The sequence below is a fragment of the Acanthochromis polyacanthus genome, chromosome 5, assembly GCF_021347895.1.
Source record: "Acanthochromis polyacanthus isolate Apoly-LR-REF ecotype Palm Island chromosome 5, KAUST_Apoly_ChrSc, whole genome shotgun sequence".
Classification (NCBI taxonomy): Eukaryota; Metazoa; Chordata; class Actinopteri; family Pomacentridae; genus Acanthochromis; species Acanthochromis polyacanthus.
In genome coordinates this window covers 29076823-29102195 of record NC_067117.1, presented here as the reverse complement: position 1 = coordinate 29102195, position 25373 = coordinate 29076823, and the positions used below count along the sequence as shown (strand labels likewise).

The window sequence follows — 25373 nt, the reverse complement described above, 5'->3', positions numbered from 1 at the left end:
CGGGCGGAGAGCCAGCCCAGGAGCCCGGAGCGACCCCCGCCGACAGCCAAAGCCCCAAGGCCTCCGCAGCAGAACGGGCCATAGCAGACCCACACGGTGCCCCACTGGCCCACAGCCCCACCTCCCCCACGACCACCCACCCCCTCCTGTGTCCTGATTGGCCGGTTTAAACTGGAAAGACAAGCCCCTTCCTTAGATACGTGAGCGTACTGGGAGAGGAATGGCTATGGTTTGTTCAAATGCCAACACAATGCAGCACTGCTAACTGTAGGGTGCAGTTTTTCAAAGTTTCAAAGGTTTTTTCTTCCATTTGGAGATTTGCTATTTGTTTAAAAGCTGCAAATAAGCAGCTTTTCCAGCACATATTTTTCACCAGCAAGATGTTTGTCCTCGACATGCCTCGCAAGGCTATCTACACCGATGCTTGCAACAGTCATCCAGTATAAACTCTTTTCTGACTGTGGTTTATCTGGTGTTCAAGGGCTTGTTCTTTAGGTGGGAAAGTGCTTCAAATTCTATAATTATCTGCTAGTGTTTATAGACACAGGTTGATCTAAATGTATAATTTCCATTAAACACCAGCTCTATGACCTGGATACACAGAGCTGCTACATAAATACACTACTGCAAAGACACTTCTTCACTAGTTAAAACAGGTCACTACATGTGCATATAAACTCATGCGTATGTACACTCACTGGCCACTTTATTAGGTACACCTGTTCAACTGCTTGTTGCCAATCACATGGCAGGAACTCAAGACATTTAGACATGTAGACGTGGTCAAGACGACCTGCTGAAGTTCAGATTGAGCATCAGAATGAGGAAGAAAAGGGATTTAATTGCCTTTGAAAGTAGAATGAATGTTGATGCCACAAGGGTTATTCTGGCTATTTCAGAAACTGCTGATCTACTTGGATTTTCACACACAACCATCTCTGGGGTTTACAGAGAGTGGTCGGAAAAAAGAGAAAAATATCCAGTGAGCAGCAGCTCTCTGGGTGAAAATGCCTCGTTGATGGCTTCTAATGGCTACTTGCAGCAGGATAATGCTTCATGTCACAAAGCTCAAATGGTCTCTTTCTTGAACGTAATGAGTTCACTGTACTTCAATGGCCTTCACAATCACCAGATCCCAATGCAGTAGAGAACCTTTAGGATGCTGTGGAACAGGAGATTTGCATCATGCATGTGCAGTCGACAAATCTGCAGCAACTGTGTGATGTTATCGACACAATATGGACCAAAATCTCTGAGGAATGTCTTCAGCACCTTGTTGAATTTATGCCATGAAGAAATAAGGCAGTTTTTAAGGAAAAAGGGAATCCAACCCACCTAATAAAGTGGACGGTGGATGTATGTGATGTATGCTACATTTTCTCTTCTCATTTCTAACTGCAATCAACTCGTAAATCACTGAAACATTCCAGTTATTTCATGGACACAGGTTTGGTCTGCTAAGGATGGAAATGGAAGCTCTTCTGCGGGCAGTCAGTCAGTACAAGGTTTGCTACTGATCTGTCAGCACTAATTTGGTGCTTGAGTTCTCATTTTTGAGCAGGTAAGGTGACCAAAAGTGAGAGTTTTCTTACATGAGTGCGGTTTAACAGTTGTTTTGCACAGTCTGGGGAAAAACACACAGCAACTTATCAACTTACACCTCCAATTACTGCTGCTGTTGACCTGGTATGAGATGAACCCTGCAGCTGCAGTTCCTGGTAAACCTCATACATGTGTAAAGTACAACAAGCTGCAAGTTTTGCCAAGTAAAAACTGCTGGCTGCAGACAGTTTGAGTCTCAGTTGAATTATAGATGCAGCAGTGGATTCCTATCCCCAAGACCAGTGTTCTGCTCCAATGGAAACATCAGTGATAGGGAGTGACATGTCGACAAGCCAATTATGTGACTGCCCAGCTGTCATCGGCAACAATATCTCCACAGTCATCTCTGTCTCACTTGGAGGCTTCAGAGAGCCTAAAAAATGCAGTGACAGGGGACCACACGAATCCAAGGCGCTTTGAAAATAATCTTGCAGTCGAAAAGGCATATTCAATGAGCTGCAAAGCACACATGTGCATCTAGAGAGCAGTGCCACAACTCTGTGTGTGTGTGTGTGTGTGTGTGTGTGTGTGTGTGTGTGTGTGTGTGTGTGTGTGTGTGTGTGTGTGTGTGTGTGTGTGTGTGTGTGTGTGTGTGTGTGTGTGTGTGTGTCCAAAGCTAAAAGAAAGAAAATGATGGTGCTGTAATCAGGCTAGGTCCCTGGAGGGTGGACAGCAGTGCTGACAGTGAATTGGTACCCATCCTCAGCGCTGGATTTCTGGGCCACAGTCATTCTGTCTGGCTTTTAGAAAATAGCAGGGGGGCAGAGGATGTGGAGGCACAGATGGGAAGAGAAAAAAACAAGGCAGAAAAAATAAGGCAGGCTTGATTTTCTAGAGACCCTGACAGTAACACAAAGGCTGGACTGTCTGTGTCAGTAGATCACACAGTCTAACTGACACCATGTAGAAAACATGGACTGATGAATGGTGGCCATTACTGCCGAGAGAGCAGGATCTACAAAAACACAGAGAAAAACAAGGGTTGGAAGTGTAACAAATATGGACTATAAAACCTCAACATCAAGCCTTTTATGATAGTTTTAATGATTGGGCCGTTTTTCTGATACTATTAGATCTGGATATTTATATAAAGCAGAATATATTAAGATTTTATTGCTTAAAACATTTACAGCGTGTTGTATTACCGAAACATATGCTTAAAAGTATGAAATATTTCATTGTTTACTGTCTTATGTTGCACACAGCATGCTGGATATCATGGACTAACAGAAAGACATCGACCAAAATCAAAACCAGTAATCACAAACCACAGATGCTCATGTAGGTGCTTCGAGTGTAGACTGACAGATTAGGCATCTCCACTGTTTTGGCTTTTTTTAAAACATAATTTTAAAGAAAGACATATTAAAGACTTTTCGTGCATCTCTACTTTTGGCATGTCTATAGGATTCTTAAACTGGACGTGCTTACTGCCCACAGCTGTGGATAGCTGAGTGAAATTCTGTCCGTATGTAATATACAACCAATTCATGGCAAAGAGGGTTTTCTTTGTTATTCTACCTCTGGCCATTATTTTATTAGTTAGATTAGATGTTATGTATGATACATAGTTATGAGAAACGCATACAATCATGTAATCTTTAAATTTTGACCATAAAAATGTCATACTTGTACTAACAATAGGCCTAAAATAGCTTGAAAACAGCTGTGATGGAGCTGAGGACTCAACCTGCCGCTGTGTGATAAATGATTTAACTGCAGCTGATAAAGTGTGACTCTGTGTGATAGCTCACCTGTCTGAGGTGTAAGCACAGATTGTGATTTACAATTAGGTCGCGATCGATCTTGTCTCTGTGTATCCAAGGGTGCAAAAAAAAAAGACGGTTAAAAGAAGAGCTACAGTGTTCAAGAAAACAAAAAACAGTTTCACTTTGTGCGTGTACTATTCTGTAGCAACACTTTCGGAAGTTGTAGCCTTCTGTCTACTGCAGGGAAAAGACTGGTCCAGCAGTATGAGAACATGTGTCAAGATAGCATCGGGCTGTGTGGTGGCTGCGTGCCTCTTTGGTCGGCGGGTCTCTGGCTGCGGTTGCTGTGGGCCCCGGTCTTGGTGGCGGCTGCTCCTGGCTCGTCCTGCGCTGGGGGGCACCTGGGAAACGGGGGTGCCTATTGCCCTTAGTGGCTCGCCCTCTGGAGGGAAATTTTCTTCCCTACAGACCTCATCCCCAGACCCTTCACTTCCTCTGCTCACTTTCACACACATGTAGGGTGATGGGAGGTGTGCTCATTGTGCTGAGTGTGGTGGAGGGGGCCATCTAAGTGGCCCCCTCCACCACACCCTCTGATGGCTCACCTCTCAAGTTTTAATTACACTTCATCACTAAAACACAGCAAAATACTGATAACACACACTGCATCTGGGGGACACAGCATGGTGGGCGGGGTTGCTCGGGTAGGCGCGACCTCCCGTTGACCCCGCTCCCGGCACGGCTTAGCTACTACCCCCAATTTTAATTGCAAACAACACAGATCTCACCAACACTCATGCGCAGGGGAGGTGGGGGTAATGGGGTTCTTCACATCCCCGTTTTCTGGTCGCCGCCGGGGCGGGGCGGGGGGGGTGGTATCCCATGGGCGTGGGGTCTGTGGCTAGCTGCGGGCTGGGGGCCTGCTGGTCTTTGGGGGTGTGCAGCTGTCCGCATCTGGGTGGGGGGTGGGGGTGGAGGGCGTGGGTGGTGGTGGGGGCCGGCCTTGGGGCCCGGTTTTATGGCCCGGTATCCCCCACGAGGGCACCCCTGAAAGGCCGGGGGTGCCCTCATGGGGCACTATGGGTGGGTGAGTGAGTAAATGATTATGGATGTTATGGGGGGGTTGGTGTTGGGGGGCACTGGTGGGTGGTGGGGGGGGGGTGCCCTGGATCTTGGGCTGCGGCGGAGGCGCCGGCCCGTGCTGGGTGGCCGTCTGGGGTGGCCAGTTCCCCTGGTGATGTTGGCCCTCTGCCTGGGGGGGCGGGGGTTGCCTCTTGGATGCCTGGGGCCCTGTGCTGGGTCCGCCCTGGGCCTCCGGCCCCTGGCGGGGTTGGCGGCCGCCGGTCGTGGTCGCCTGGGGCCCGACCCCGCTGGACGCTGGGGGTCCTGGCCGGGTTCTCCCTCTGCCCCCTTCCGGACTGATCCGTGGTCGTCCTCACGGTTTGGTGGCTCGGGTCTCTGCTCTGGGATCGCTGCCGGCTCGCCTGGGTCTTGTGGGCTCTCGGGTCCGCTTCTGGCCTTCACAGAGGTCAGAGGTCATAGTTGCATGATCACAGTCACAATTGGACCGTACTCTGCATGTGGACATAGCAACCATGTTGTCTTGTGGGATGTTAAGTTTGTCCTGGTGCCAAAATATCAAAAGACATGTTTCCTCAGTTTGTTCGTTTCACATAGATGTTCTGAATATTTACTAGCTGTGTTTCCTAACAAAACCCATAGGATGCTTTCCGCTGTGTTTTGTTAAGGTGTACTGGCTTGTCTGTTGTATCGGTTTCAATTGAAAGATTATTGTATTCTTGCACTCTTCCTTTTCTCTCCTCTATCCCCCTTTGTTGTTGTTTTTTTTTCTTGTTCTTGTTTCTCTCTTCCTGCCTCTTTGTTTCCCTGTCAGGTCCAGCAAATTTATGTATGTTTCACTAATCAACAAGTATTCAAACTAAATAAATTACTGAACATTATCAAGGGGAGTCTTATACTTATAAACTCCCCTTGGAAAAGCAAACTTGTGTGGCACAATGCAGCAGCCAGATCCCCATTCTGCCTGCTCTGTTGCTGGACAGGACAAAAAAAAAAAACAAGATAGCATCAGGCAAGCCCACAGTGGAACGCCTTCTTTTGTCAAATGCCTTAGCTGTCCCTTCAACCATCACAACCTAAAATCTCTAATGTCAAGGGGGTGCACACCGTTCATATATCATTCAGCTCTAGAATTACTTTGAAGAAGCAGTCCTTATTTCAGCGTCTGTGACCTTTGACCTCTCAAATCCCATATTAGCTCTGCAGCATCTGAAGACAAAATGTCTCATCATCAATCTTAATGAAAATCCTTTATTGATCCCATGGCAGGGACAGTGCAAAAATGTAGAGAACATCAGAAAAAAAAATCTAACAAACAACAAATATAGAAGTATTGTTAATATTAATTAGATGAGATTAGGTTAAACCTTTATTGATCCCACATAGGGCTAAATTTACAAATTTATTGTACAATATTTTACTTGTAGAACATTTAAGTATTGCTTAGATTCCTCTGAATGTGGAAAATAACAATATTGCACAGCTTGTTTTGGTTGTTCTTTAAGTAGAAAAACAATATTGTGCAGATCCTTACTTGAGTGGAAAACAGTAATATTGCACAAATGGCATGAAGATGATGTGAAGTACCTCAAGGCAAAATTTCTCCACTGCTTTATTCACAGCAGTGAACCATGGTGATGAGTAAAACCTTCATTACTGTTGCTCTATAAGGAGTCAGAATATGTTCTGTATATCCTATACAATCAGTCAGAGCCTTTTATGGTGGACCACTGCATGCTGATCCACCTGCAAAGATAATCAGCAGTAATCAGCAGACTTGTCAAACTCATTCATCTGTCATTACTGACAGAATGAAATTTAGATAAGACAAAATTATTATTTTGCCTGTAATTGATCTTATCTTAAGCTTTAAATGGGAGTCTTTGTGAGAGTGAATTTGAACATCCAAATTTAACTTTGTGCATTCAAAAACAAGAACCAAGTAGATTATGCCACCTTATATCCACAACCTGCTGAGGTGACTGGCCTTTATATTGCCACTATAACCAAATTTCTCATGGCCCAGGAACATATATTCCTGAATGTGATCAAAATCATTGCATTCCTGAAGATGCTGTGGCATTTTACATTGAACAAATGATAAAATCAGACAAATAGGATGCATGAATCAAATTTAAGAGCAAACAATTACAAAATCGGCAGACCTAACGTGTCAACTGAAGGTATGAATACACTAAATAATCCTTTGGAAAGTGACAACCCAACAGAAGCCTATGGGGCCCATTAAGGTGTGAGACAGGAAGTGCATGCCCTCTCTTCATCTGCACTCGTGAACTGAAACCTAGGTCATGCTGAAGTAAGCAGAAATAATGCCAAACTAGCAGAAATAAAAAAGACAAGGTGGTCTAATTTTTGATAAGATTACATCATATACATCCTGACTGGGTCTTAATACAATGGGTCATGGCTTTCCAGAACAGAAGAGGAGCACTTAGAAGATGTTTGCATGAGTACAAAAGATGATGTAATGTTTTGTCTAGTCAGTTAAATCTCAAGATCATGCTCATGTTTGTTCTTACAGCCTCTGTATTAAATAAACATTATTCACATTGAAGACTCTTTCTTGAGAACTTTTTGAGGATTCCAATTTTTGATCCAGAATTTATTTTTGACTATGTTTGACAAAGCTGCCCGATCATCACTGGCCCTTAACAGGCAGAATAGGTCATAACAAAGACCATTGCACTAGTGTGCGCTAAAATGCACTAATTTCAAGATACAACAGATATGAATATCCCATTTAAAAAAAAAAAAACTATTTTGTGACATACAGTGTCATGTTGCCAGATTAATGTCAATTAAATAGGTTTTTAGAATTAAAATCTTTTTGTATTTAGTATAGAATTAAGAATGTCATGTTTAGATGCTATTTTAACTCTGGGGAGTAAAAAATTTACTGTTTTAGGGTAATTTGATTGTTCTGAAAACCATATTTTATCCCACAGTTTTTATTCACAAGTGCTGGCTTTAAATTGGCAGAGTAAAGCTGTGCAGGAAGGTGACAGAGGCTGTGAATGTGACAAAGAATGTTGTTTAGGGCTTCTGATGGCCGTCTGGTTAAGATGCAAACCGCACTATCACTACATCTTCAATTTCAGTTGGGGTGACCTTGCATGTCGTTACCACCTTTGTCTCTCCCTGCAATTCCTTTCTGTGTCTATACTGTCACTGTCAAATAAAGGCAGAATGCCAACAAATACTCTTAAAAAAAGAAAAGGCAGCCTTCTTCAAGGGACCACTGGGTGATTGAGCACCAAAGAGGAAGATGGGATGTTGATTTTGGAGGTGAGTTTTGAGGCATCCTTCCAACTTACACACATTTTTAACATGAACATACATTTTGAAAACCCAAAGCTCATGCTAGATTTTACATGATCGAGCTCTGGCACTCTTCGTCATAGAAATAAAACTTCTAATGAACCTGGGTTTTGATTTCTCGTTTAGTTTTTTTGTGATTTACTCCTGTGTGTGGGCTGCATAGTGGGGTAGTGTTTAGCACTTTCACCTTGCAGCAAGAAGATCCCCGGTTCAAATCCCGGCCTGAGCCTGGGATCTTTCTGCATGGAGTTTGCATGTTCTCCCTGTGCATGTGTGGGTTTTCTCCGGGTACTCCGGCTTCCTCCCACAGTCCAAAAACATGCTGAGGTTAATTGGTTACTCTAAATTGCCCGTAGGTGTGAACGTGAGAGTGATTGTGTGTCTGTATATGTAGCCCTGTGACAGACTGGTGACCTGTCCAGGGTGTCCCCTGCCTTCACCCGAGTCAGCTGGGATAGACTCCAGCACCCCCCGCGACCCTAGTAGGATAAAGCGATGTATAGAGAATGGATGGATGGACTCCTGTGTGTTTTCTTTTTCTGTGTTCCCTGTGATTTGGTTTTTATGTCCCTTTTCAGTTCCTTCCTGCTTTCTTTTAAAATTGCCTTTCCTTGTGTGTTTTTACTTTACTTTTTTTTGCATCTGTTTACGCCATGCTTTTCTTACCTTTTTGGATTTTTTGTTAAATTTTGACCGCACTCTTGTTTTTGATTTATCCGGACTGAGGTTTGTTTTTTGTATCGGCTTTTTGATTAAAGTTTGCTTTTTGTTTCTTTAATACCTGCTGTTGGCGTCTGCATTTGGGTCTGATGACAGAAACCGCTGATAAGACGGCTATTTCTTTAATCCTGTAGCTCATTTGATCACAAAAATCCTGCAAGGATATGAGTAACCAGGTTTGTTTATAGGTACAGAGACATAAAGAAAGAAAGGATAAATCTTAACAGAGACACAACTGTGCATGAAAAAGCAGAAAGATACGTTTGTCATTCGAGACATTTAGATTTATCAAAGCAGGAAACAGATTTAGCACCACAAGAAGCTATTGCACAGAGCCAACATATACCATACTATACATGTTGATAGTCAATTGGCTGGTGAATCACAGTTGTCATATTTTCCAGTAAAATAACTTTGAATGCATCAGGACTCAAAGTATATTTGCAAAAAGATAATAATAGTTTGCTGAAGGCACACGGAGAACATGCAAAGCTCACTAAGAAAGGTCCTTTAAGATGTAAGGTAACAGTGCTGGCCCTTTACGTATTTTCAAGTTGTATTTTTTAATCAAAGATGACAACATAACTGCATGACATTAAAAAACTGGTTGCTTGGTTCTGGCATTTCCTTCATTAGAGCCTCAAAAAGCAGCACAACGTCTGCGTCTGGACTTTTCTACTGATATGGAGCTGCCATGTGGTATCTATGGGCTACTGGCTCACCTTAATGAACTCCAGCCATCACTAATGATATTAATCACATCCATCTCCTGCTCTGACGCGTCTAAATGTCTGCAGTAAGATAAAGCTCTTTGGACAGCTAAGGTGTGTGGAGGGAACTGAGAAGAAAATTCTCACAGTAGTCATTATAAATTCTACAATAAATAGAAAGGTAGATGAAAAATAAGGAAATGTGTAAAATAGTTTTCAGTTAATAGTCTAAGCTATCTATCTATCTATCTATCTATCTATCTATCTATCTATCTATCTATCTATCTATCTATCTATCTATCTATCTATCTACAATAATAACAATAATAACAATAGTAATAATAAGAAGAAGAAGAGAAAGAAGAAGGAGAAGCAGTATATAAAAGGGGTGCATGTGTTAAACAGTAGATGCCCAACGATGTTCAGAGCCATTTCATTTATCTAAAATATTCATGATGTAGCCTTAAATCAGCAGATCTTCATAAGAATGATATTGAAAGCTCTCAATATAGTTTAACAACAAAAATGAGGAAAAAGTAAACACATGGAAGGGTTGATCCGCACTTTTTCAGTTTATAATGCAGCCTCAGATCAGCAGATCTTCATAAAAAAAGAGAGAAAAAAGTCTAAATACAGTATAACAGTAAAAATAATTAACAATAAACATATAAAAGGGATGTTTGTGTCAAACAGTGGATGTCAGAAGGTGATCAGCGCCTTTGGAAATATGTATGAAGTAACCTCAGATCAGCAGGTCTAAAGGTCTAAGTACAAAAACAACTACAGTAATAAAAATAAACATATAGAAGCAGCGCTTGTATTAATATTGTTTAACAGTAGGTGTCAGAGGGTGATCAGTGCCTTTGGATTTATCTGTGAAATATTTATGTCACATCAAATTTGCACTTCTTCATCAAAAACAGTATTAAAAAGTCTAAATACAGTATCAGAATATAAATCATAATAAGCATATAGAAGGGACGCTTGTAGTGGTCAGTAGATGTCAGAAGGCTATCAGCACCTTGGGATTTATATATGAAACATTTATAATTTGACCTCAAATTAGCAGAAATTATTTTTCAAAAAGAGTATAAAAACGCTTATTGCATTACAACAATAAAAAAAACAATAAGAGAATAGAAATTTTGCTTGTACTCATATTGTAGATGTCAGTAGATGTCAGAAGTTGATCAGTGTCTTTGGATTGATCTATGAAATATGTATAATGTAACCTCAGATCAGCAGTTCCTGGGTATAAAATAGCTAAATATATAACAACAATAATAAGGATATAGAATGAGTTCTTATATTAGTATTATTTATGTATTGAACATTACACGTCAGAAGATGATCGTTGCCTCTGGATTTATTCAAAATATTTATGATGAAACCTCAGATGAGCAGATCTTCTAAAAAAAAAAGAACATTAAAAAGTCATAATATAATACAACAATAAAATATTTGTTTTTGAAAAAATCTTATAAGGGATGCTTGTATTGAACAGTTGATGTCAGAAGTTGATCAGGACCTTTGGATTTACTATTAAATATAGATAATGTATCCTGAAATCAGCAGATCTTCACAAAAGGGAGCATTTAAAAGTACAAATACAATATATTTTTAAAAGTGAAATAGTGTTTGTGTTATTGTTGTTTAGTATATTGAACAGCAGATGTCAGAAGCCTTTGGATATATTTCTGAAATATTGGTGAAGTAACCTCAGATCAGCAGGTTTTTATTAAGAAAGAGTTTAAAAGCTAAATACAGTGTAACAACAACAATATCACGCACATAGAATGAGTTATTGTATCAATATTGTTTATGTATTGAACGGCAGATGTCAGAAGTTGATCTGCACCTTTGAATTTCTAAAAAATATTTATGATGTTACCTCAGATCAGCAGACCTTCACAAAATAGAACATTAAAAAAATCTAAATATAGTATAAAAATTAAAAAATATATATTTAAAAAAGGCTCATAGGGGGTTCTTGTGTTGAACAGATGTCAGAAGTTGATCAGAGCCTCTGGATTTACCATTAAATATGCATAATGTAACCTCGAATCAGCAGAAATTCTCACAAGAAAGTATTAAAGAGTCAAAATATAGCATATATAGCAAAAACAAAATAAGTGGTGTTTGTATTATTATTGTTTAATGTATTGAACAGTAGATGTCAGAAGGTGATCGGTGCCTATGGACTTATTATGAAATATTTATGATGTAGCCTCAGATCAGCAGATCTTCATAAAAGAGACTATTAAAAGATCAGAATACATTATAACACCAACGACAAAAAGTTTGCAAGGGTTGCTTGTGAGAAGTTGATCCATACCTTTGGATTTATCTGTGAAATATTTAGAATGTAACCTCAAATCAGCAGAATTTAATTTTAAAAAATAGTATAAAAAGCCTTAATGCATTATAACTATAAAACACAACAATAATAAGAGTGAAGAATGGTACTCACATTAATATTGTTTAGTGTATTGAACAGTACGTGTCAGAAGTCTTTGGATTCATCTATAAAATATTAATGATGTAGCCTCAGATCAGCAAACCTTCATAAAAAAAACATTAAAAATATTTATTATCACAATAAATACAATACTTTAAAAAGCTGATAAGAGATGCTTGTATTGAATAGTAGAAGTCAGAAGTTGATCATTGCCTTTGGATTTATTATTAAATATGTATAATGTAACCTCAAATCAGCAGATTTTCACAAAACAAGATTATTAAAAAGTCTAAATGCATGTAACAATTAAAATAATAATCACAAAAAAGCATATAGGAGTTTTGTATCATTATTGTTTAGCATATTGAGCAGTAGATGCTAGAAGGTGATCAGTGCCTATGTATTTATCCAAAATATTTATGATGAAGCCTCAGATCAGCAGATTTTTATTTTTTTTTTTAAACCCCAACACATTAAAATGTCAAAATATAGTATATTTTTTTAAATTAAAAAAAGCTTGTAAGGGATGCTTGTGTTGAACAGTAGATGTCAGAAGTTGATCAGTGCCTTTGGATTTGCTATTAAATACGTATAATGTAGCCTGAAATCAGCAGATCATTACAAAAGTATTAAAAAGTCTAAATACAATATAACAATAAATTATCCTAATAACAACCACACAGAAGGAGTGTTTGTATTATTATTGTTTACTATATTGAACAGGGGGTATCAGAACCCTTCTTTATGATATAACCTCTGATCATCTTAAACATCTAGCAAACACTTCAATTCAGTGTACAACATCTGTTCCAGCTGAGACACCTGAAATAGTGTCAGTGGGCTCCTCGGTACCAAATATAGGTTACCACAGCACCACACTGTCTCCCTCTCTCTGCAGATCGCACCATCACACGAAGCCAACGTGAACTTGTGCGATCAAAGCTAACAGATGAATACTTCATCCCTGACCCACATAATGGCGATATATGAGGCTCGCTGAGCGGAGCTCCGCCGTAGCTTTCAGCCCGATCTCCTCCCGACACGGAGAGCCTCGTCTCCCGGTCCTCCTCCTCCTCCTTCTCCGCTCGGATCACCTCCTCTTCCCGCTCGCTCGTCTCGCTTCCAGAAGGAGGGAGAAGCAGGAGCGACGCGAGCCGAGGGAAGAGGCGACGGAGACGGTCAAAGTAAGTAGCTCGACTCGGGGTGGGGAGAAATAACCGGGAAATGTCGTGGATGAAAACAATGAGTTCAGTTGTGAAGTAACGTTAGCAGTATTCCGTTACTCGTTACAGTGTTTTGAGTACACGTTGGAAACCGAGAAAGTTAACTGTCATTTATGCTAAACTTCGGCTGGTTCAGAAGACTAACAAACAGTTAAGCTAATGTGGCTAATTTGAAAACTATTTTGGAGAAGGTGGCAGCTGGTTTTTGCTTTGTTTTTAGCAGTTAAAAACATTTCTAATATACATTACACACTGTAAAGGTTGAATAGCCACCAAACAGCCTCTATTACAAACTAAACAACATCTTGCACAAACTTATTTATCCAAAAGACATACTTGAGAGTTAGCTAAATGTTGTTAGCATCATATCAAAATGACACACATCATCAAGCACTATATTATGTAAGAGGTAATGTAGTAAAAACATTTGCTAAAAAGTCTATATACTCTGCACTTTTATTATTATTATTATTATTATTATTATAATTGTAACAATAATAAGAACATAGAAGGGGTGCTGTATTTATATTGTTTGTGTATTGCTTTTTATATTGAACTGTTTATTTTTGCTTTATTTTAACATTTTTTTTAAATAAATACTGTAACACCATTTCTAAGAGATATTATACAATTTAAGTGTACATAGCAGCCTCCATCACAAGCTAAACAACAGCTTTCACTTGTCATGCATTTGATTATTCAAAGCACATATTTGAGAATTAGCTAAATGTTGTTAGCATCACATCAGAGTGACACACGTCATCAAAACCACACCGTCTAAGTAGTAATAATAAAAACAATAATGGTAATAATAGTACTACTAATAATAAGCATATAGAAGGGGTTGTATTATTTTTTAGGTGTATTAAACTGTTTATTTTTGCTAAGTTTTTTGCACTTTCTTCATCTGTAACACCTTTCTAAGAGATATTATACAGTGTAAAGATTGTGAATGATAAGAAACCCCCAAAAAGTCTCCATTACAAGCTCAACAACAGCTTGTACTTGTCAACAACTTGTTTATTCAAAGCACATATTCGAGAGATGGCTAAATGTTATTCGTATTATATCAAAGAATACCACACATGATCAAGAACCGTATCATGTAAGCAGTATTGTAGAGAAAACATATGGGGAGGAGTAGGGGGAAAAAACGTCCCATTCATAACTGAAGAGTTCATTTGCAAAAACAGGTAACTCCATTCTCAGAAAACTCATTTTTTATTGTTTACTTGAGATAATAATAATAAGAACACTAATAATTTATTTTTTCTCTATTTTGTCATGTATTTTTCTACTGAGTCAAATCCACTCAACTTCAGTTTGATTGATATTATCTCAAGTAAACAATAAAAAAAAATGTTTTCTGAAAATTTATCAAAACGGAGTTATCTGTTTTTGCAAATGAACTCTTCAATTCAATGCACACTTGGTTGCCAAGTTTATTGGTTGCGCTTGGCTAAAACTAATGCAGTCTAACACAGCATCTGTGTGAAAAACAGTGGCTTCATGAAGGTTATGAAGGTTTACTGAGGTGTTTCCAATTTGGCTCTGCTGGAGGCTTCCCCAAGTGCTTGCTCAAAGGGGATCCAAAATAAACTTTGGACTTGTTGGGTTTCTCTGTCTGACTTTGTACATTTTGCACCTTGTTATGTGAAACTCAGTTGAACTGAACCTCTCAGTATAACAGGATAGCAGCACCAGAAATGTCAAAAAATATAATTTAATCATATTAAACTACAATAGCCAGTTTTACAAAAACCATTGCATCAATTTTTAAGTCCTTATAGAGCAGCAATTGAGTTTCTAAAGTCTTTGAATACTTTTGGATTGTTTACATCATTTGTCATAGTTGACTAGGTTTTTGAAACTCCTTCTCCAGCCCATGAAATGATGATGGATGATGATGGATCTATTCTTACAGTCTGCATGACAGTGATGACAGTGAATATAAAGACCTTCCAGGCCTTGTCTGAAAGGTCACTTACTCTATATTCACCACGCTTGTCTGTCTTCAGTCTGTCTAGGTTCAGGCTGAGCACAGATGTAAAAGAAGAAGAATGACATTTCTTCCTCCTCCCTTCTCCCTCAGGGAGATTGTCTCTCTCTTCTGCTTTCACACTTTGCTCTACAGTCGGAAATTCTCAACTCAACTAAGGGCTCCAGACTAACTTTTTACATCAGTTGCACTGGTGTGCCCAACTTCTGGTGCTGAATAATACATTTTAAGTTTTACCTTTTGGTAATTTCAAATTATTAAAATTTTAAACAGGACTGAAGGTGCAGATAGATGTTTTCACTCGTTGTTTCTAATGAGGATGACCTGGGTCTTAAAGTTAGTACAGTTAGTTCTTTGGCTACAGTTTGAGCGGTGGTAAATTTTATTACAGTTTCTGACTCATCACTGCTTTGGTTCATTGTTGTCTGGTCCTGAAACACTGCAGCATGCTGTACACCTGTCACAGCACTCAACAAGCTTTTTAATATGACATCGAGGCTCCTTCAACAGAAGCTGTGTTCCCACCCATGCTTTGGCCACACTCTGTGCAATAAATGCAGCGCATAATAAGATCTGTTTTATCTTATCTCAGTGTTTCCCACAGTTTGAAGATGCACTGGTGGTGACAGGTGGTGTAGTGTGACTGATGGGCATGCAGAGACTAGAGGGGGAGAGAGTAACTAAGGTTGTTTTCTGAAGCTAGAATTTACAAGTGTCCCTCGCGTGCAGACTACACCACAATTTACTGACATTACCAAAAAGTCTGAGATGCACCGATTCACAAAGGTTCCCTAAATACATCGATGTTACAGTTTACTTATGTTCCATAAATGCCTCACGTGTACTGCTACGAGACAGCTGTGCACAGAGAAGCATCTATTCTCCCTATTCGCTTCCTGCAGTGCAGCAGCTCAGACAGATCTACGATCAAAAATTACTTGTGAAATAAGTCATTGTTATGTCAGATTTATTTAATTTGAAACCACATTATTTGTCTACCTAGATGTGCTGGAAAGAAAATACGAGGGAGGGTCTCGATTTATGTTGGAATTCCATTCCTACAGCATGACGTAACACAGTTTTTGCCAGAAGTCAGAACTCACATAATATTGCATAAGTACCTATTTCACTCACTTACACTCACACAGTGGTAAAATCATAACCTGACTAGACAAGAGTCTGACCGGGAGCCATAATGAAGGGCAAAATGTTTCCAACACAAAATGACAGAAAGCAAATGTAGCACAATCCAATGTGGCGTACAACTGGCGATGTAAACAAAGCCGTCTTCCTCGTATAGCGCTTCTTCTTCTTTTCCTTTCGGCTTTTCCCTTCAGGGGTCGCAACAGCGAATCAATTGCCTCCATCTAACCCTGTCTGCTGCATCTTCTTCTCTCACACCACCTGCCTTCATGTCCTCTTTAACCACATCCATAAACCTCCTCTTTGGTCTTCCTCAGCATCCTTCTACCAATATATTCCCTCTCTCTCCTCTGGGCATGTCCGAACCATCTCAGTCTGGCCTCTCTGACTTTATCTCCAAAGCCTCTAACATGTGCTGTCCCTCTGATGTACTCATTCCTGATCCTATCCATCCTGGTCACTCCCAAAGAGAACCTCAGCATCTTCAGTTCTGCTACCTCCAGCTCTGCCTCCTGTCTTTTCCTCAGGGACACTGTCTCCAGACCAAACAACATGGCTGGTCTCACCACAGTTTTGTAAACCTTTCCTCTCATTTTAGCTGAAACTCTTCTATCACAAATCACACCTGACACTTTTCTCCAGCCGTTCCAGCCTGCCTGTACACGCTTCTTCACCTCTTTTCCACACTCTCCATTGCTCTGGACTGTTGACCCTAAGTACTTAAAATCCTCCACCTTCTTGATCTCTTCTCCCTGTAACCTCACTCTTCCACTTGGGTCCCTCTCATTCACACACAGATACTCCGTCTTACAGCGGCTAACCTTCATGCCTCTCCTTTCCAGGGCAAACCTCCACACCTCTAGCTTCTCCTCCACCTGTTCCCTGCTCTCACTACAGATCACAGTGTCATCTACAAACATCATAGTCCATGGAGACTCCTGTCTAACCTCGTCTGTCATCCTGTCCATCACCATAGCAAACAAGAAGGGGCTCAGAGCTGATCCCTGATGTAGTCCCACCTCCACCTTGAACTCCTCTGTCACACTTACAGCACACATCACCACTGTCTTACAGTCCTCATACATGTCCTGCACCACTCTAACATACTTCTCTGCGACTCCAGACTTCCTCATACAAAACCACAGTTCCTCTCTGGGCACCCTGTCCTCGTATAGCGCTGCGTTACGACATATTCATCCACTCTGTTTGGCAGGTAGCTCCTGCACAAAACATCAGAAACGCCATATGTCGGAATGATGAAGACTTTCTTAATAAATTTATGGAAGATGGTGACGTAACCATGAAACACCATAGGTCGAGGATGTCGTAAACCGAGGACCTACTGTACTGAGTTGCACTTACAAGATTTTGGGCCGCATGTGCAACCAAAATGGAGATGTGCAACTTACAATTGCTTAATAGTAGATGTAGTCAAGCCTAGGTGGAAACACTGATTAATGCAGACTACTCTTTCAACTTAAGTGGCTATTACATCAGTGATATTTGATAATGCTTGGTAAGTATGTAGAATAGAATTAAAGAGTGGAGTTTCATATAGACACAAAACTAGTTGTTATTTCTTTATCACTGTCATGTTAACAAATAATTGCATGCTTATACATGCAGTAGAAAAGCAGTGACGTTCACTTTAAGTCACATTTCTGGTCAGCTGGGTAATGGAAGTCCAATGGTCACTCTACTTTGATCTCTACCAACTCCTCAGAAAGTATTTCCCCCTTTTTTAGTAAGATGCGCTAGCATTTTCTGCCATTTGCTCACGTGCAAGAAACAAATAGTTATTTTCTTGCTGAAAATAGTTGTTTTTTGCTGCTAGAATGGTGTTGAAAGAAGGAATTTTTCTTGATTCTGGTGCCAATCCAGCACCCAAGTTTTTGTACAATCCCAAAGTGACAGCTTTGTCTTAACAAATGTTGTTTTCTTTACAAAAGTAACTTTACTTGGTTGGGTTAATAGGCACATTTTGTTTGGTAAAATAAATTGAACTAGAATTTCATATGAAGAAGCTAAAAGAGGCAAGACAAACAAAGGTGAGTGTCAGTTTTCTCCTTTTGTTCATAAAGGGGGGACCTACCAAATGCATACTGTTGTTCGAGTCAGTGTTAGTGTTCAAATAATGCAGCTATGAAAAAATAGGTATAAGTAAAGTGTAAGGCTTCTAAACTCATAAAAGATAATGCGGTACAGAGTTTATAGTGTCATCTTCTTCACTTCACAGGTAAGACTGAGGAATTCTCAAGGATTTCTTGCATGTGATTTCCATTTGAAGGTATAGTATTGTTGTTATTTTTCTTCTGGTTGAAGAGTCTCATATCCAACATCTCCACTTTCCTCTTCACTCTGCCCCGTGTTCACTTCTACTTCATGCTCCCATCCTTTCTTGTTTCAGCATGCATTGTTTACCTCCTTATACACACACTCCCTGATTTAATTTCAGTCCATTTCTGTGCATAGTGTGCAAACCTCACTGTAACATTTGCGTAATCGTTTTTATGTAAGACAAAACCGAGAATGGACCTTCTTCCTCTCAAAGATGGGGAGAAATGTAAAACTAATGTACTGAGTTTGTGCCAATTAGTAATACTGGGACGATGAGTCATGGCTTGCTATCTAAGGTTAGTGACATTTAGTAATTTCAAGCTGGTAGCCCTTTTTTTTTGTTCGACAGCTGGTGGCACATGCTTTGGATCACTTCATCTTATCAGAAAACAGAAGATGACATCTCTTGGATACTAGCTAAATTCCACTCTTTGCAGTGTTTATTCTTTTTATAGCAGTGGCAGGCTCTGGTCCAACAGGCCCTTCAACACACATCTAAGGCACCCTGATGAAAGCTCAGGCTCTCGCTTTCATAATCTACATGGAAACTTAAGCACAAGTTTCCAAAGTTTGTTGTTGTCAACAATATAAATTCAAAATGTTACTGTTTAAAATAATAGTCTACATGTCATAAAGATTGGCAGAGGATTGGATATGTATTCACCATGGGCTGGAATGAAACCTAATAGACTTACAAGATGAACAGAATGAAGAAAAAGAATGAATGTATGGTGGGACAACATTGCTTAATTTTACCATCACAATTAATTGTCAGCTTTTTATCTATAATTGATGTAATGAACACTACTAGTGTACAAAATCTATATTCAAAGTGATCCTTCTTTGTTAATTTGCACTGCACAGTTCAGATCCTGTTCATTTTTGATTGAATTAAAAGATAAAAATACATGATTGTTTCACATTCCTTCAAGAAATCAAAACATAAATAGCTTAAACACCGCAGGCCTTTGCACTTTCTAACAAAATTCAATAATCTTAGCCTATGGAGCAGCGCTTGCAAACACTTCTAGTCCATGCACATTGCTGTGTAAACTGATGAAACAAAAATTGTCTGTGCCTGCCTTGGGAGTGTCAGTGGTTTTCTAGCAGCATTTGCATGTAACCTCATTCTGTGTGTTGTTTACTGAAATGAAGTTGTGCCAACATGACAGACACAAGGCTTCTTTTTTCTGTGCCAGCTTCTTCTCGTTTGACTGCTTCCGTTTCTCCAATGTTGAGCTGATCGTTGCTGTCTTCATAGTTGAGTTACACTGGTAAAACCTGCCAGCTAGGACTGCATCTGTGTGGGGTTGGGGGGCTGGGGTGTTGGAAAGTCTTCATGTTAATTAATCATTTTTTTCAATTAGCTGACCAAGCCTAATTAAACATGTAAACAGCAACTGGTCCTTTCAGACAGTGTAGTTCCCCTGCTTTATAAATGAAGTAGGCCACTGTTTAGTGGGGAGTCAGACCAAAATGGGTTCTGTATGCTGTGCTCAGTCAGAGGACAACAATCTAATGCCAAGAGTGATATCATCGCATGACATTATACATTTGCTTTTGATAATGTTGCCTAGCAACAGGGGCAACTTGGGCTCTGCCAACAGGCAGCTGAAGGCCCGCTGATGACGTTTATTTGATTTACGTCAAACTCAGTGATAATCCCACAAAGTTTGAAGACGATATCGTCGATCTGATCGATCAGATATACAGTTGTTGAGATGTGAGGTGAGCAGCTAGGCACAGACAGACATATTCCTTCATTGGTTAGCTAGGTAAAGGGCTGCATTGTTGGGAATATGTTGCTTCTGGTACTGATGAGAATGAAATTTAATCCAGAAAGGGTACTTTAAGTAACAGATGCATCAATTTTCTATTTCCTCAGCTAGAGTAAATTATCTTTTAATTGCAGAGATCGCAAGGTAAACAGAAGAAATATGACATTCTAAAACATCTAGGATTGTGCACTTGCCAACCCTAATACCTTTGAGTTGTCAACAAAGGCAATTGTCTGGAATAACTTCTCAGCATTTGTGAACAGTACAACAGTGCAAGTGTACGAAAGTTTACGTCATCAGGTCAGTTGACTTATTTTTAATCATAAAAATGGCCTGCTCGCACTCAACACACTGCAAGCTAAATTATTCGTTGGCAGCACAGGAGCTAGTGATCCACTGGGACACATAATGTTAGTTTTTATCTTCTTCTACCTAACAGTGTGAATGTTTTTATACCAGACTGCAGGCGAGCAGGCCTGGTCACTGTGTATTTGTAGGACAGGTAGATGAAAGGCAGCCTGTTTGCTGTGTTAAAGGCCCAGAATACACTGTCTAGGTATCCTGCTGTTTTGCAATCCACTCACACAGAGAAGGGAGAAACACACATTTTGTGTATTCTAAAGATTAGTGTGACTATAAACATACCTCCCAAACCTAAACTAACTCCCTCTATAGTAGTGCATATTCCCTCAATGCACACAAATACTGCCACTCTAAAAGTCAACCACTGAAAGGCTAGAAGTGCAATAAACACACACACACACACACACACACACACACACACACACACACACACACACACACACACACACACACACACAAACACGGTGCAATGAAGAAGCCGTTAGGGAGTTAATTCCAATTCTGCTGACAGTAGATAGGTTTTCCCATTCACTCTCTCTATCACATAGTAATTACTTATAAGGCCAGAGGGATTATGATGTCCCCAACTCCCCTCTGTAATAGAGCTACTGCTCCATATAACCCTTTAGCTTTGCTACCCCAGTCTCTGTCAATCCTCCTAATTAAGCTGTCCCTCCCTCTCATTATTCCTCAATGTAATATCCTCCATCCATTAACTTAGCCTACTTCTCCCACCCCTGACTATTACTACCCTACCCTTTCTACCTCTCCTTCATTTTTTTCTCTTTGCATTTCTTCCTCTTCTGTTTTTTTCTTCACTCAAGCCTTCACAGCGCTGCTTCATTTGCTAATTTGATTGCTGCACAACAGTCAGAGAAGGCAAGCAGAACTACTATGCCCTGAATATAGGCGTGTTTGAGCTGGGGGTGGGGGAAGTGCTTCAGGGACACAATACAGTGCAGTGGTAATTGAATATACATTGACCTTATGTACCCAAGCATGTTCTTTGGTGCAGTCACGATATGTCCAAGCACACATCAAGCTTCATTTTCTTAGCTCTCCTAATGTTTGCCTTTTCCTGAGCACCAGCATCCGTTTCCGTCTCGTCTCCATGACTTCTGGTGTAGCAACGTGCAAAATGTTGCCACATCCTCTGATTAGCCTCCATGGCTTCAACTGCATCCAGCTCTCAGATCAAAACTCATTAAGATGTCTGTGCATCTGAGCTTCAAAGAGCAGGTTTGTGTATTGCATAATATGTTTGTGTAGGTACGTGCTATATGGTTAATGACTTGTTTTTCAAACTGTGGCTAATATCATCATGAGGCCCTCAGTAATAAAATGGAAAGGTAGCTCCATTTATGAAAAATGGATCTAACTGTTTCCTCTTTGTTCTTGTCAACATAAGCTGTGCTTTACATGTTTCTCTAATATCTTTTGAGTTCCTTATATTTGTTTAAATTGTAAGGGGGAAAAAATCATGTTGGAACTGCAGGTTGCAATGCAAGTAGATATGTAAATATTTAAATATATCGCCAATGCCCACTTACTGAACAAGCCCAGATGTTGTCTGTTATCCGATTGGATTACATTGGTTTCATGTGTAATGCAAATACATAACAGGTAATCCTAACCTATAATCATTGTGATTGTGCCATTTAAATCTTATGGTGTATCAGAAGAGATAGTGTGGGAAGTGTTGTGACTAGAGGACTCTGACTAGATGTCCTGACAGCCTATGTTAATGGTTCTTGTAGCCTCCAGAGTCTTTCCTGGTTGTAAAATCCTTTAAAAATGCATGTCTCTTTCAACCTTAAAATAGCTTGTTTGTTACCAATGAAACCTTGAAAGTCTGAATCTGTGTTTCTGAGACTGTCACTGGTACAGTTTTAAATTGGGAATGCTCAGCCATGGTGTTGATTGCATATTTACCTCTGCCAAGGAGGTTATGTGACACCCAGCGTTTGTGTGTCCGTCTATCTGTCTGTCTGTCTGTCTCTCTGTTAGCAAGATAACTCAAAAACGCCTGGCCAGATTCACATGAACTTTTGAGGGGATGTAGACTATGGTAAGAGGAAGAGCTGATTTAATTTTGGTGGCAATCAGGAAAGGATCCTGGATTCTGGATCACTTTGAATTTTTTAGTATGTTTTAGTATGTGGTCCAAAATATGACAAAAACATCATAGGTTAGTATGTCGTCCAACAAATTGGAGTGAGGTGTCCAGATAGCTCAACTGGTTAAGAATGTGATGTGTAAACAGAACTGTGTCAGAGACGCAGGTTCGGTTCCAGCTCATGATCCTTTACTGCATGGGTTTCCTGTTTTTCTCTCTATCCTTGGCGGCGGTCTGCACTCTCTGAGTGCTTTTCTAGTTTGCTCATGTCTTCTAGCACATCAAAGACATGTATACATATTAAGGGTAAGGAAGTTGGGGTTTCTCAGTGTGGGGAGAGGAGAATTTTCATCATTCCCCCCTCAAAACCCCTAGCTGTGTTCTATTTGGCAGCCGGTATGCTACTTGTTTGTACTTACATTGGCTGGGAAACCTTGTTAAATAGAGTGTAAGTGATATGAGGTGGCTCATGTCTTTAACAACTGATTAATTAACAATGGATGTTATCATCCATTCAGAAAAAGAAGTGGTAACTATCCTTGCTAGGGACGAGATCACAGGATAGATCAGGTACTAAATAGTACCTGATCTATCCTGTGATCTCGTCCCTAGCAAGGATAGTTACCACTTCTTTTTCTGAATGGATGATAACATCCATTGTTAATTAATCAGTTGTTAAAGACATGAGCCACCTCATATCACTTACACTCTATTTAACAAGGTTTCCCAGCCAATGTAAGTACAAACAAGTAGCATACCGGCTGCCAAATAGAACACAGCTAGGGGTTTTGAGGGGGGAATGATGAAAATTCTCCTCTCCCCACACTGAGAAACCCCAACTTCCTTACCCTTAATATGTATACATGTCTTTGATGTGCTAGAAGACATGAGCAAACTAGAAAAGCACTCAGAGAGTGCAGACCTCCGCCAAGGATAGAGAGGAAAACAGGAAACCCATGCAGTAAAGCAGGGGTCACCAACTATATTTGCCAGAGGGCCAGAATTTTACCGGACAGTCACTTTGGGGGCCGGACCCTCAAACAAAAATTAAATAAAAATTGAATTTTGGCATAACATTATTATTTGATGTTTATTTTTTATATTTTTTCCATTTCATTACAAAACTGAAGGCATTTTTAGCCTTTATGAGTCAGTGCTCCTATCACCTGTACCACAGTCAACCACTAGGAGTGATAGAGATATTTTGCCTCATCTCAAGTCAACTTTATTCACAGAGCACTTGAAAAAGAAACACCGCAGAAGTGACAGGAAAAGGCCTCTTAACACGGGTAAAATGGCACTCTCTAAGGCCACGAAACGAAAAGTTGATGTGGAAAACAGATCCTTTAATAATGACTGGACTGACTGCTTTAATAGTGTGGACCACATGATATTTTCTCTTTGATGCTCACAATTTTGGAATCCAGTCGGATTCCAATCGGCCGGATTCGGCCCGCCAGTTGATGATCACTGCAGTAAAGGATCATGAGCTGGAACCAAACCTGCATCTCTGACACAGTTCTGTTTACACATCACATTCTTAACCAGTTGAGCTATCTGGACACCTTGCTCCAATTTGTTGGACGACATACTAACCTATGATGTTTTTGTCATACAACATACTAAAAAATTCAAAGTGATCCAGAATCCAGGATCCTTTCCGGATTGCCACCAAAATTAAATCAGCTCTTCCTCTCACCATAGTCTACATCTCCTCAAAATTTCATGTGAATCTGGCCAGGCGTTTTTGAGTTATCTTGCTAACAGACAGACAGACAGACAGACAGACGGACGGACATACAAACGCCGGGTGTCACATAACCTCCTTGGCAGAGGTAATTATGCTCTTCCATTACCTCTGTAAGTTGGCCACACTTGAATCTTTTCATTTCATATTTCATATTTCTGCACAATGGGAACAAATTAAGTACAACTAATTTACAGAATTTTATCACTCAGCTGGTTATTGAACCAAAGAGTCCCAAGGCAACTTAATGCAGTGTTATTTGTCTCATTTAGTCATGATTTTACAGTATGGCTGGGCTGAAAAATGCACATTTAATACATTTAAATAAATCTATAAAACTCTATGAAACACTATTCTTATCTATATTGATAGGGTGTACATTGCCGATACATATCACTATTGTTTTATTGCCCAGACTTATTTTACAGTCAGGGAATGAACTGCTACAGTCCACTTAATCATCATCCCAGATGGAGAAATAGTAAATGCTGACACAAGACTTCCCTGACCTTACTTCGTCAGAAGATGTAATTTTAACACATCATTGATCCAGTAAACTGTCCTGTTCCTCATCCATTAATTTAAAGATATTTTCTCAGTTGAATACATGTTATGAGACATAAGCCAAACAATGTCAAAATTTAACAGTTTCACTATGTTTTTTTTCCACAGTACAGTACCTCTAAAATGCCAAATGATGGCATTTTTGATTAGCTGAGCTTCTTCTGAAAGCACTGATGTATGGTGTAGCCTAGCTAGAGACAAGACTGCATCAAAAGCTGGAAATGAAGGCAGCAAAACCAAAACCAGCTGTGGATTTAAAGCTTCTGTACGATGTCATCCTTTCATATACGTAGCCTGTGTGAAAAGCTTCCAGTAATGTAGCTTTGAAAGACAATGCATAAGGTTTATGTCAGCTTTTACAGTAAGGCTTTTAATCTTCGCATCAAATTGGCAGGACTTAGATAAGCTGCCAATTTTCTCTATCACAGTAGGACTTTTTTTTTTCTTTTACAGGCTGATGGATGGTCAGCGTGTTCGGCTCTAAT

The 25373-nt window shown here is 39.9% G+C and overlaps 1 protein-coding gene across 2 annotated transcripts in view; it reads left to right on the top strand.

Annotated features, from left to right (window-relative positions):
* Positions 1-12451: 12451 nt before the first annotated feature.
* The window catches only part of klhdc8a (kelch domain containing 8A), a 51182-nt gene continuing 38260 nt past the window's right edge, over positions 12452-25373 (top strand). The window contains exons 1-2 of one of the 2 annotated variants that reach the window (XM_022210831.2): positions 12452-12802; positions 18220-18270. The gene's annotated coding sequence lies outside the window, so the exon portion shown is untranslated. The remainder of the gene's footprint in view (positions 12803-18219; positions 18271-25373) is intronic. The other variant, XM_022210833.2, reaches the window with a different exon arrangement.